The 11,419-nt window shown below is 37.2% G+C and overlaps 1 long non-coding RNA gene across 1 annotated transcript in view; it reads right to left on the minus strand.

Annotated features, from left to right (window-relative positions):
- The window catches only part of LOC134520770 (uncharacterized), an 80,416-nt gene extending 70,792 nt beyond the window's left edge, over window positions 1-9,624 (minus strand). The window contains exons 1-2 of the long non-coding RNA XR_010072536.1: window positions 9,510-9,624; window positions 5,102-5,173 (exon numbers count right to left, since the gene is read on the minus strand). This is a non-coding gene — a long non-coding RNA (uncharacterized LOC134520770). The remainder of the gene's footprint in view (window positions 1-5,101; window positions 5,174-9,509) is intronic.
- Window positions 9,625-11,419: the final 1,795 nt, after the last annotated feature.

Here is an 11,419-nt window from a genome sequence, read left to right on the forward strand (position 1 = left end):
TTATACTGCTGAGTTATTTGCTATCCTGATGGCACTGAATTAGATTGCTAAAGCACAACCTTTACAATCTGTCACTTTTCCAGATCTTTTAAGTGCCATTGATATCATCCTAGAAATTTCAATCACTACAGTAGGAATAGCTTTGGAAATTATTGATGTCTATAATAAGGTAATATGTCACAGCAACAATGTCATTTTTGTATGAATTCCAGCCTGTGTAGATATTAAATGAAATGAAATGGGAGATAAAGCAGTCAAAAAAGCTTTCCAAAATAATTCAGAAGTCATTGAGAAAAGAGAATTTGGTCAGTCAACAAACAAAAAAGCAGAGCCAAACAACTAATTCTGGCAGCTGAAGGTTGAAGAAGGGTAAGTTAATTTACAATGCAAGTATATTCTTCTGTGCCCTGTTACCAAAACCCACACAAATGGCAATAAAATCATGCCCAAGAATCAGAGGGTGTTTTTTACTACGTACTGTAAAGCAGACTAATTACACCTATATGCTAGAATGCTTTTTGTTAGATACAAGTCCCTTGCATATTCCTTTCCTACCATTAACTTTCTCATCCAAGACGTAAACTTATTACAACAGTCAAAATACTGTTCAGTAGTGTACAAGATTTTATATGGAATTTAAGAAATTTCATATTTGTAGAAGCGGACACATTCTCTTATTTGAATAACTGGTATTAAATGCAAATATAGAAGATCTAAGAAGAATGAGAAATTAGCAATTACTGGAGCTAAAACTGTCTATTAAGTCATACCTCTATATTTTTTTCAACTTAATTATAAGTAAAATATTAACGTCGTTAAAGAAAGTATATATTGCAAGCCATATGGTATTAATATTGAATTCTACTTTGAGTTACTGAAAACCCAGTAAATAAAAAAAGGCTGACCAAAGCACTGTGCATATAATGGTTGGGGAAAGAACGTCATCACTAAAATGTAAGTCATAACTGACCTTTCTCACTGAATGTCATACTTCAACTATAAAAACATATACCCAGCCTTATAGCAAGGAACTCTCTCCAGTCAGAAAGAGTATCTTTAGGATACTATGATAAAGAATTCTAATTCCTGTATTTATCTGAATAGTTGCTTAAACTGGGGAGGGGGCGATAGAAAATCCTGAAGTTAGTGAAACAACATACAAACATCGTGTATGGTTGAAAAAAAATTCAACAATATACTACTGTAAGTCAGTAGGTAGATATTTACCTCCAGTAACAATTTATACATGAAGTACGATATCTATAAAATTGTATTTTTATGTATATGCAGTATGAGGCATCTTCATATGCATGCATATATGTAAGTTGTACGTTATACACCAAACAGTAAAAAGTACGTTCAGAACAATGTAGTCAAGTCCATATATCATATACAATATAAAGTTTGAAGTAATGTAGAGTCACGTGATGCAGTCACATTTCCACAGAACGTGTCAATGGTATCTTTATTCCAATAGCAACATATACGCATTTACAGTGTAATAATAATTACAGAAAACAAGAAATAATCAAAACTGCACGGATATCCATACACTTCTTTCCCTTTCCATTCTCATTTAGTATTATTATTTGCCTTTATAAAATAATTGCAAACGAGACATTAAGCTCAGCTATAGCCATCTTGGGTAACATTGCTGTAATAGCCAGAAAACTTGAACATCACTACCTAAAGATAAACTCCCAAATCAATCCTCTGACACTTAATGAAAATCAATACGCATAGAGACACACACAGGAACTTAAATTTAGGCGCAACGTAGACTTTTGGAAAAGTCTATTGATATAATTTTTCAATGTCTCCCTTTTTGTATGCCCACCCTGAGATATCTTAATTGGGCTTGGTTTCCTGAGCACCCATCATTGAAGGCTACTGTCCTTTCTGATTTTGGTGGCATACAGATACAATAGGAGCAACACATCCCTATCTAAAAGGAACCAGTCCAGTCTTTAGCAGATTGGGTCATGGTCAGAGCACAGTCCTCTTTACTGTCTAAGGAACAGTGTGTATTTAAGGAAGAGAGACTGCATTTAGAACCAATACCATCAACAGAAATGTGCTACAGAAAAAGCTTTATTTTGTTTTTAAAATCATGTACTGGGAGCTGACACCTATTCATGCCAATGCATCACTTCCAATGCCCTAATGCCAGCACCAAAGACTTTTCATCATGGAAATCTTAATAAACATTTGACATGATCAGATACAGTGTCTTTTCTCCCTCTACCACGATCATGGCAGGCATTTCTTACCTGTGAGTTTGCAGAGTGCTGTTTGCCTAGCTGCAAAGAAGCTGAAGATACCTGTCTCCCCTTTGACTGTCTTGTGTAGAGGCACTTACACACTCTGCCAAAGCAAACAGCAATGGGAACTATGCTACTGTGATTTGTGTGGACTACCTGTTAGACTTCCGAACTTCATAATACAGACAAGACTTAATAAGGCATGATGGCTCTGTCTTCAGGAAATGGGAGGCTTTGCCTCGAGGCAGGATAGTGCCTTCTTTCTGTCTGTGGACAGGAACTGCTGCTGGTCCTGGACAGCAGTCTCTGCTGTCGAATATGATCTGCTGCCAGTTCACCATGCATTCAACATTTGGGAAAACCCTCACCATTATTTCAGTGTATATCTTTACTGCTCTGAAAATATAGTTTACCTTTCAAGATGGGAATGGAAACCGATGACAGTGCTGATCTATATTTAAACCTGAAGCACTCTCCCACACCTTTTGCAGTGGAAGCACAAGTCACTCCAAATCCGACAAGTCATGGCAGTATAACAGAGTCTGAAGTGCTCACACTAACAAATTCCCAATCAAAGCCTTTCAGAATATGTGACATAATTTCACATACATAAAAGCAGGAAAGAGAGATCTATTAGCAACAGTGGAAAAATCCTTACAACTTATAAAATCTGGAGATGGAGATTATGGTACCGTGCAAACCACCTTTTTAGAAATTGGTATATGTTTTAACAGGAGTTCAAACATTAAAAAGAAAAGAAAGAAAAAGGAAAATAAAAGGGAGAAAAAGGAAAGAAAAACTTGAAAATATTTTACCACCCTCCAGTGGCAGAATGTGAGATGGACAAGAACTGAAAAAGACTTAAGGTGTGTACGTATGTACATATTTCTTCAGCTATCAAAAAGAAATTTTTAAAAAGCCCTTATTTTGTATTTTGCTGAATTATACTGGGAAGTATAAGACACAACATGAAGACAAAACTCACACCGATTTAAATCTTACAGCTACTAGTGTAGAATGCTTCTTACCATGAGTTTGAGCTTCTTAAGAAAATTTGTTTGAGATACCATTGAACAATAGGGTTATTGAAGGTATTTTGAATTTTTCATTTCATACTAATCAATGAAACTAACACAAGTTTTTAAACCCCATTTTATACTTAACAAAATCTTTATATATTAAGGAGCAACACAAAGTTCTGTCAAGTTAATTTTCTATCAGTTTTATACATTCCACTGACTTCAAAACTCACTAAAATATTTCAGAGCTTAGAAAATTAAAATATGTTTAAGATTAGAAAATAAAATACATATAAATAATATGTCAAAAAATAGAACAAGTACAGAAGCATATAAACCTCACTGAACGTCTGCAAATCTTTCTGCCCCATCCCTAGTTCAGGCAATGGATTCCTAGCAAGTCTGCTAGGGTATCATGCTTTTAGCATGATCTTGAGATATTTAATCAGTTGTTGGCTTGTTTGGTGTTTTTTTTTTTTTTAATTTTTTTTTTTTAATAGGTGGATAGATGGGAGCCTCAAAAACATCTTTTGATCTAACATGAAAGGCAGAAAACACTGGACTATAGTGATGTAAATTAATAGAACCAGCACATCCGACATCAAAGCATCTCCATGTGCACCAACTGTACCCTCATGCCAATGCTCAGTCAGAAGGTTCCAGGGAAAGATCTTCCAAAATTGTTAATAATTGATATACAGGCTCACCTTAGCAAATACTTTCCATAAATCACTGATACCACATGATTTTTCAGTTGAACTTTTACTATTTTTAATGTGGCCACTCCAGCAATTAAAATTCATCTATTCTAATTCTTCATCAGATCTAGGTAACTCCTAGGTAGCCATTCAGTTAGCTAATTTGCATCAGACTGTTTTGGATCTTGTCTAATCAAGTAGAAGTAAAATAAAACAATATACTATGCCCCTCCCAGCATCCCTAAATGCACCAACTCTTCACTAGAATAGTGGACACTGAGACACTGTGGAACATGGGGAAAACATGCAGCACTACGGATCTCAAAAGACATAGTATGCAGTACTGCACAAACATCTGCACAGCTCTGCTGAAAAGCAACCTAAATCCCAAAAAGTTGACTCCCACAGAACCAGGTCAGATGTTTGAAAAATCAACAGATGAAGCCAGTGAAGATTCGGAAGGTACTAAGTTGTACAGTACAGCTTGAACAGTCTTTGTGGTGCAGCTTAGTTTAGAGCCCGAGAGGAAAAAGTCTGGCTAGAACTGAGCTGCCTTGGTGCTGCTGGTGTCCAGAAATACATACAACATACAGACATTTGAGATAGTCTTGCATAAAACCTATTTGTTCTGCAGGGTGTATTAATTTTTCATTCAGCTGTGCAAAAACATCTACATCACTTTCAACCCAGGCTGTGAAATGGCCAAGAAAACAAGTCTTCATTTCTCTGGGAAAGACCATACTTCCTTTCCTCAAAATGCTCCAATGCCCCTGTTTCGGGGGATATTCCACTATCGCTCTCCTTCTGTTGAGACATATGACTACAAACCTGCTCTTTTCACAAGCAGATAAATGTTTCCTCTCAATCACAGTAAACTATGTCTGTCAGTTGCTCATTTCCTCATGGTAGTTCATTGTATATTTTGTACTGAATTGTATTTTTGCATGAAATTTCCTTGCCTTATTTTATATAGATAAAAAAAATTAAACAAAACAAACCACTGAAAACCCAGAGGAAAATCACTGAGCTACTGGATTACTATTGTCTCTTGTTTCCTTAGCAGCTGCATTTTACAAATAGCTGAATAACTGTACTGAGGAGCACATCAGCTATCAGGACATACCTTTAAATAGTTGACAAAGTCAGTTCTTCTGAGCCTGAACTCCTTCTCTGATGCTGTCTGGACTTGGCTGCTCTGGAAAACAAGGACAATTTGTAAATTTTGCATTTTTATTATGCTCTGCTGTTCCTTCAACAGCTCCTGCAGTCCTGTGACTGAGCCACTGCTCCCTCACGAGCGTCCTTCTGTCATTCCTGACCATTACATTTCCTCACTTACAAACTATTTGCAACTGATTCACTTCATCACCACTCTTGTCACCACAGCATTACCATCACTGTTGTTTCTGCTTCAAATCTACCGTTAAAGAAATCTTGTATTTTTATGTCATACTTCCTTACCTTGTTAGTGTGCTCCCACCCTCCCCTTCTTGGAAATTTCTGTCTTTAACAAAAAATGTTGTTTTAAGGAAATTCAAATAGGTATAATATACTCCTTGGCAAAAAGATACTAGGGGAAATCTAAGAGTGTGTACCTTCAATCAATTTCCAATACAACTACAGAATACTGTACTAATTAGCTACCTTGCAGTCAGTAATTACCCGTAGTCTTTAATTTGCTCAGGTCCTTAGAAATTTCCTATTTTTCATATTATATGCAGTGTTAACAGAAAGCTGCCTTTTCAAGCAGTTTCTGAACCAATTTTACATAGAAATTGGTCTGTACTTTTAAATTGAAGTTTACTTCTTGAGAGATTCCACCCTGTATAACACACTATTGAACAGCAATTGCTAAAATTCCCTTATCAAATCCCATGCATTACTGTAATCTAATAATATCACACACAATATTCTACTGCAAGAAAATTACTGTCTGTTGTCAGATACTTATTTTCCAACTCCAGCTATTTGTAAAACATGGCTACTAACAGCAATGACAGGCCACAGTAATCTTTGTATCTCAGAAGTAATCGATCCTTAGTAACCTTATTCCTATTGTAGTCTACACAAAAGATACAACTTTGATTCTATACAAACAATTTTTCTGCCGCATTTTTTCTGTTCAATCAATTTGTCCTCGTGGGCATGACAACTATCAATTCCACCTGGCTAATAAAGATGTGCTTGAGGAAAACAAAAATGTCAGTACTTTCAATTACAAGAGCAGATGATAAACATCAACTCATTATAGATTACTTAAAGCTTGAGTCTAAACTTACTATGAATTACTTTCTAAATCTAAATGCCAATATTATACTTAGGTTTATTGATTTAGACATATAAACCTATTTACCTTTCTGGGTCAGAGTTTTCTTCTCTTTTGTAAGTAACCGGTTACTAAGGCAAGAATAACAGTAGCAGGTTTGGATAACAGATAGAGATTGCCTTAAGCATCCAGCTTCATTAGTAGGTGACAAAGGCCTAGGTTTTTTTTCAGTTTTTGTGGCATGCAACGCACATGGCACTTCAATGCATACCCACCATTTTATATTATACATAATGCTCGAGTCTGAAATTAGATGCTGAAACTCCAATTCAAAACAGCACTTTGACACATAAAAACAGTAAAGGGACTTCAGAATATGCTTGAAGCTAAAGAAGTTCTTCACTGTATTGGGGCTTCAGAGAGGCCCTCTCTAAATTCAGTTGATTGGACAAGAATCATTGCATCAAAGACAAACTCACACAATGGAGTTCACATTTCTTAGTTACCCTTTTCTATTCCTTATATAATTATCTGTTTTACAAATTCTAATGAGAATCATAAGTCTCTAAAAAGACAGTTTCTAACCCACCCACAATGCCTCTGCCACATGATCTGGGCTACTGAAGCGACAATGGTAAAGGGTCTAACAATTCCCTTTAAAATTTCAGAGATTTTTCTCAGAAGCCCAGGGAAATTACATTACTTTCCTGAAGTCCCACAGACAAAACTCAGTACTAAAAACCAACATTACCAAAATCTTAAACAATAAGAACTTTAGCAGCAGGACAAAGGCTGAGAGAATAAACTTGAGAAAACTAACAATTAATTAATATCTTCTAAGTAAGACTGATACTCACCAGCAAGTCTCCTTCCCAGAGCTGTCTGCACCCAGCAGAACCCTGCCGTGCACTGGGGCACAAACAGGCTCGGGCCCAGCCCCTCAGCCGAAGGGCTGCTCCGAGCTGCCCCAATGCCTGGGGAGCTGAAGGAGTGACACCCTCACAGCTGACGGTGGGATTACAGATAACACCCTTCACAGCTGCTGTCAGGAAAGCTTGAAGAGCCTTCATCAGGGTAATATTGGGTGCAGGTGTCAAATGACGATGGAGCTGCAGCAGCGGCCTCTGTGAGGAGAGGCAGGGGCTGCCCCACGCCAGTCACAGCTCGTTCCAACCGGTTCCTGCCGCTTCTAGCCAGTTCCACCCCAGGCCACAGCTGAGCCTGTCAGTGGAGCAATACCAAGTGGTAATGCTGTTTTCTACTTCACGTCAAGCATAAGATCCCCACTTTCTTCCCTAGAGCAACCCACTTCTAAGGGAAGCAGTAGATGATAAGAAAGTGCATAACACAGGGCTGCTACTTTTCCCCTACCTTGCCTGCTTCCTGTTCCCCAAAATAGACTAGGCAAAGAGGGCCGAGGAACTCATTTTCATCCCCACAGCACTTGTTACCACATGCGGAAGCAGGTGTCATGTCAGGCAGGTCTCCGGCAGTATCCGCTTTATTTACCTATTTTCCTGAGTCTTTGTTCCCCTTTTTGCTAGAAACACCAAATGACGAGTAAAGCAATGTACATTTGGAGAAGTACTCTGTAACATTCCAGGTATTGTAGTTTAGCCGACTTTTCCCCCAAAGGGCAGCACTACCCAGTACACCTGAACAGTGCTGAGGAATCTTTACGCGCACACTGCCTTGCTGAATGTCTCAAAGGAACATTTTAATAAGCATCAACCAGTTTTCACGTTCCATCTCTAAATCTAAACTCATAGGAAACTTAACAGAATGGTGTTCAGCTTCTGCTGTGCTGTTGCTGCTTCCTTCTGGTGTGTTCCTGCCCTCCCAGTAAATTCAGGTACAAACACTTCAAACAGTGGGAAGTGAATCCTTATGATGGAGATTAAGAAAAGACAGATCAGCACTTTCCTTCTGGAAGTTCTGAGACAAAGTAGGTTTTTCTTCCTAAACGCTATGGTGTTTTGGTTTTCTTTTCCAATCAGGAAGAAAATTATCGTTTACAAGGAGTAATTAGTGTTTACTTTAGATGTCTACTCTGATTTAGTTGTGATGATTAGGTTTACAACTGACTTGAAAGCATCTCTCCTGATTGAAATTGTAACCAACCAAACAGTGAGCAGTAAAAATGCTATGTTTTGGTTCCTATTACAAATTTATGATACCAAATATAATCACTAATTTCAGAGTGGAGATTATCCATGCAAAACAGTGTCTTAAAACATATGGTCTACAGTAACCAGCAGATTATTTGCCATGCTATTGTGCAGTATTTCCAGGCTGGGATGCAGAATCCTCTTTTGCTGTCAAGGAAAAAAGTTTGGAAATGGCAAAAAATTGATCGGTGATCTAAACAGCTGAGATCATGGCACATATTAATCTGTATAACTGTAATTCCGTCCAACATGAACCTCCTTTTGACCATTACTTTTATAGGAAGGATAGAACAGAAACATATAGAGGTGATGTTTTTCATGCAGCAGAAAATTGCTGGAGTTGAGGGTGGAGTGGAAAGGGAGTTTCTGCATCTACATGGACTCTGACAGGTTATTTACTCTATGCGATAATCTATAGATAATAGAATTACCCAAACCACTCAAACAGTTCCTGTGATCTGGTGCTGAGTTAATCCATTTTTGCTTTCACCTTTCTTGCAATGTGTAGAGCTAACAAGCTGATTTAAATTTTGGTGCACTGCAGCCAGTATTTTTATAGAAGTAGAATGGGAAAACATCTGACAGCTTAAAACACAACTATCGTGCTCTCTGTAAGCACACAGAACAGCCTGGTAAAGAGCACAGATGCTGAGATATGCTATAGCCTATTTCAGGTTCTTAGTTTTGCACATCCTAATCTGGATTGGAGTCAATGATAATTGGGACAATAAAGTCAGGAAGAATAAAGGACAAATTTACAATACTGTATGCTATATCTGAAAAAAACCCCCGAACTTTTGATAAAATAATCTTTTTATGAGTGGGGTTATAGACACCAGTCATCCAGGATGGGGAGAAAAATAACTTTGTGCACCAGAGTTGTGTAAAGTGGTTGCACACTTAGATCCTTGAGTTAGGTTCCTCACAGATCGGGAAAACAAAAATGACTATGAGAAGCAAAACCTATCAATAGTCACATGCACCCTCACTTTCTCTATATTTTACTCAATCTGCAAAAGAGAGAGAATGAAGGCAAAAGCATAGAGAAATCTTTCAAAACTTTTCAACCAGAATGGTACCTGATAGAGATTCCTTACCCTGTTTTTTTAGCAAGATCTGTGACGCTTTCTTCTGTCCCTGGGAGCAAACAAACTTATTGCCAACTGTCTCTATTTGTGGGAGCTGTCTGCTCACATGGACAAGGATTCCCACTGAAACTGCTCACAAAAGAGTTGGAAGAGATGAGTATATGAATCGATTAGAAGTCATCTTCACTGGTAGCATTCCACAGTCACAGTTTTGTTCCTTCTCAGCAGACCAGAATGAACTTGCTTTCCTTTATTAGTTTAGTAATACATGATGGCAGAAATGTCTGTGACCATCTCTACATGGTTATGCAGGAGCATCTCGCATCCACTGTGGACATAACAGAGTTTGAACATCCTGATGTGAAGAAACTGCTACCTCTGACCTGAGCCAATTGCTTGTCTGAAGAGATTCCCCAAGCTCTGATGAATGTGTTCATGGTGAATATTCTCGTTAGTGGAGGAGGATATAATTGTATATATCTGACACACTCCTGTCAGATATGTGTCACTCTTTATGTCATATCTCCAAAGAAAAGAATGATAGTTGGGGAGTGATCATTTGCTGAGAAATTGACAGTCATTCTGACAAGTAAACTGTATAAAGCCACAGCTGCAGGACCCAGAGATGAAGCCAGGCATTAGATGTCGTGAATACACACAGCTCCATATGCTCCATCAGAGACTGGCAGGTTTATAGCATAATGGGCTGTCATGTTGAATGGAAAGTAATTAGAGGACCTGTTACGAGGAAGATAAGTCTTTACAGAAGGATAGAGTATGATTGTCCCAACGAACTCTGTGGACTGAAACAGAACAGGACATAATGTTTTAGAACTGTAGCACTTTTATTACTGGCCCAAAATGCATGAGTAACAGCAATTAGGGCTCAATTTCCTGAGCTAAATAAATAAATGAAAACTTGAATACTTATCATACACAATATGAAATTGCTATGTGGTTAATTCAAAATTCCATAATCCTATTTTTCAATGAAAGTCATTCTTCAAAGGTAACACTTCCCATCAAAAGGAGTTGCACTCCAATTCTTAATACGGTAGTGGGAAACCATATAACAGTTAAAAAAGTCAACAGAAATCCTTATGTTATTGAAGCATTATCTATCTGATTATCTATGCATTTCAAGCATTATTATTGGTGTTTCAGTGCTTTCTACAGAAATTCTGATCAAAACCACCTAAAACTGAACCTATATTTTCAAAATTCCAACCCACCGCTGATATTCATATTTAGAACAGACCTCTCATATTCATTAAAAATATAAAAATAATACTGTCACATTAAAAATCTCATGTGTTACTCTTCTAAATATCTTTGACAGATTTATAGGCAATCTACCTCATAAATGGAATTAGGCTCTAAACAAAGTCAGGGACATTTTTTCACTCGGTTTAATTTTTTCATCTTAGCATTTTGCTTCCAATATAGATTTTTTTTAAAAGGCCAAAAAAGCGTTAGCACTTAAAAAACAGATATTATCATTCTTATGATTTTCTTCAAATACAGGTATCTTCTATTGTATTTTATTTATCATTAAAGTATCATTAGAAAAAACAATCTTTTTCTTGGAAACATCTTTGTAAAACTAATTTCTAAAAATCATGTGAAGACAGCTGCATTCAGTATGTAATGAATATTTATTTGCATCATTGTGAAAATGCTCTATATTACTAATGGTGCGCTTGTATTCCAAATGTAACACACACACACCCCGTGCAGTGAATTATTAAATGATCCAGCAGAGGGACCTCTTCAGTTAAAAATGAAAAATCATCCATGAATCAGCCCTGGAATCAAAGCCCACACAGTCCCAGATTGTGCCTAAATTAGTAAAATCACACACAGTGTAGCAATATTTCTGATACAAGACACACATTTAAAACATATTAATAAATTATCTC

Source organism: Chroicocephalus ridibundus, chromosome 9 (genome assembly GCF_963924245.1).
Source record: "Chroicocephalus ridibundus chromosome 9, bChrRid1.1, whole genome shotgun sequence".
Classification (NCBI taxonomy): Eukaryota; Metazoa; Chordata; class Aves; order Charadriiformes; family Laridae; genus Chroicocephalus; species Chroicocephalus ridibundus.